The sequence below is a fragment of the Macrobrachium nipponense genome, chromosome 48, assembly GCF_015104395.2.
Source record: "Macrobrachium nipponense isolate FS-2020 chromosome 48, ASM1510439v2, whole genome shotgun sequence".
NCBI lineage: Eukaryota > Metazoa > Arthropoda > Malacostraca > Decapoda > Palaemonidae > Macrobrachium > Macrobrachium nipponense.
This window is the reverse complement of record NC_087223.1, coordinates 8,762,178-8,764,813: the sequence shown is the minus strand read 5'-3', so window position 1 is coordinate 8,764,813 and position 2,636 is coordinate 8,762,178. Positions and strand designations below refer to the sequence as shown.

Sequence of the window (2,636 nt, the reverse complement as noted above, 5' to 3'; positions counted from 1 at the left end):
TGGGAGGGAAACAGTAGAATGTGAGGAAGGGGGGGAGGGTTTTTGGGGTGTTAGGAGAAGGGGGTTTCACCCCCACGAAAAGTAAACAAAAAGACCCTTCCATTCCCAACACATGTAGATGTGCAGTCATTATAAAAAAATGTCATGGGACAACCATTTGTCTTGTGTTACGTAACCATTACTCTCTCTCTCTCTCTCTCTCTCTCTCTCTCTCTCTCATGACGAATTTTGGGAAAAGGTTTTACCACTTGGGAACTTACTGTGTAAGATTTTGTATCTATTTTTGTCTCAACAACTTTTCTTCGGTAACTTATGTAGATTTTCATTATCTATTCCTTGATCATAATTTTCCCCATATTTTCGATGTCAGTGGTGCCAAGTAACCTATAAAGGCCTTTCGATATTTTTCGAAACGTACCCTATGAAATTTTATGAGCAGTATTATTCTCTCAATTGCCCCCTTTTTTTTTGTTATTTTTTTAAGCCTGTATAGCATTCTCATTCATTATTCCTGTGAATGGCAATACGTATTTCATTTTCCGTCTTTTCTTTTGAAAATCTCTCTCTCTCTCTCTTGAATTCTCTCTTGTATATTTTCAATCTTATTTTGTGAAATAATTGCACAGAACTATTTGGCAATCCGACTTTGTCTTTGCTTTTTTTCTGCTAATATATATATATATATATATATAGTATATATATATATATATATATATATATATATCATATATATATATATATATGTATATATATATAATTATAATATATAATATATATATATATCGTATGTATGTACGTGAAAATAGTTTGGTCATCAATTCACACATAAGTTTTCTATATTTTCAGATGTTAAGCTTCAAATACCCATTAACATCGTACTAAACTTTCTTTTGGAGTACCTTGAAACTGGTTCCACCTTGACCCTTCGGTGGAGAGGGGGCACCTGACACTGTTTATATGTCTGTATGGCCTGGCCCTTCGTTTATGAAAACTTCTTTACCCTTTAGAAGGGGCTTGTGAATATGAAAGAAGTATATTAATGACAATACTGTCACACTGGCCTTTGTTCGGGAAGGAGAAAAGGTTCAGAAAAAGAATTTTGAAAATTGTATACAAAGAACATCATGTGTGGTTTATCGATTCATTTGTCAATGAACAAGGTGGAAATATTCACTCGTAAGAGACTATTCAGGTTCCTGCAGACAAATTGGAAACTACAAAAGTGCTCAATTCATTTATTGCATTCACAACAAAAGTACCGCAAGATAAAACAAAAATCAATATACAAAGGTGAAATTATCAATAAAACAAAACTCAAAGCACACAACATATTCCATTAAATGGATTTAACAGCTTTACTGTGCTTTAGAGGAGATTTCTTTCCAACACCAAAATCACATTTTCAAACTTGCTGATAATCCTACAGAAGTAAAATCCACAAAAGAAAGCTTATGGATGAAACAGGAACATGAGAAGGATCTGGAATAGGCATATTCTTAGCTTATTTCCGATGCAACGCTTTCAGTTACTGAAACAGAGATCTGTCTAAACTAACTGGTATCCAATTGGACCATTTCAGACCTGAGAAAGGGATCTACCTAACCTAAATTGCATCGAATTGAACATTTTCCATCCAGAAAGAAAAATGTACCCAGCCTGACTTTATGTAATTGAACTTTTTCAATCATGAAATAAGAATCAACTTAACCAAACTTGTCTAGAATCCAGAACAGGTTTCGCCTAAATTATTTTCCTATTCCTAGAAAGGCCAGACATTCCAGTCCTGAAAAAGCTTCAAATTATTAAGTCTTGAATGAGGTACACTCCGTTGAAGATCCGGTATGTTCATCTATTCCAGCCCTGATTCGAGGTATGGAGACGTATGCTACATATTGGTTGGTGGTATTAGAGCACTGATTTTGGGGCAGGAAAAGCCCAGCCAGTGCCCACTTGTCTGGGCAGATCTTCACCACGAGGGGACTCCCATCCACAGCCTGAATGATAATAATAATAATAATAATAATATAATAATAATAATAATAATAATTATATAATAATAATAATAATAATATAAATATTAATAATATTAATATAATAATAATAATAATAATAATAAATGCCCTTCAAGGAATAGTTTTTTTCGCTCTGTCTCCTCTTTGATTTATATATGTAATACACATAAGCCTTTTATTAGATCAGTTTAAGGACATTTTCATTTTCCCCCCCCCCCCCCCCCCCAAAAATACCGTCCTACGTTATTCTCTTTGTGATCGATGTTTTCTCAGTCTATAAAATAAAGGTCTTTTCACGCTACCAGGAAGGACTTGCACTCTGTAACCAGGGTTTTCTCAGGTCTCTGCTTCCCAATCAGTGATTTCTTCTTCGTGTCTAGTTTTAAAAAATAGTTTGGTCTCTTGAGTTCACTAGTCCATAGCAGTGTTTTCTTTACGTTGCTACGAACACTTCCTCCTGCAAAAGAGGGTCTAGCAGTTTTGGACAGAGCCTTTTTCTGTCTTGTATAATTTTCTCTTATATATGACAGTTTTCTAGATTTTTCAAAAATGGTTCTGTTTTTAAAGGATGGGAATTATTTTGGAGGGCGAAAGTCAATTTACCTAATATCATCATATCCTTTT

The 2,636-nt window shown here is 34.2% G+C and overlaps 1 long non-coding RNA gene across 1 annotated transcript in view; it reads right to left on the bottom strand.

The window, feature by feature from the left end:
* Positions 1–1,221: 1,221 nt before the first annotated feature.
* The window catches only part of LOC135204926 (uncharacterized), a 1,887-nt gene continuing 472 nt past the window's right edge, over positions 1,222–2,636 (bottom strand). Inside the window, exon 2 of the long non-coding RNA XR_010312375.1 lies at positions 1,222–1,994. This is a non-coding gene — a long non-coding RNA (uncharacterized LOC135204926). The remainder of the gene's footprint in view (positions 1,995–2,636) is intronic.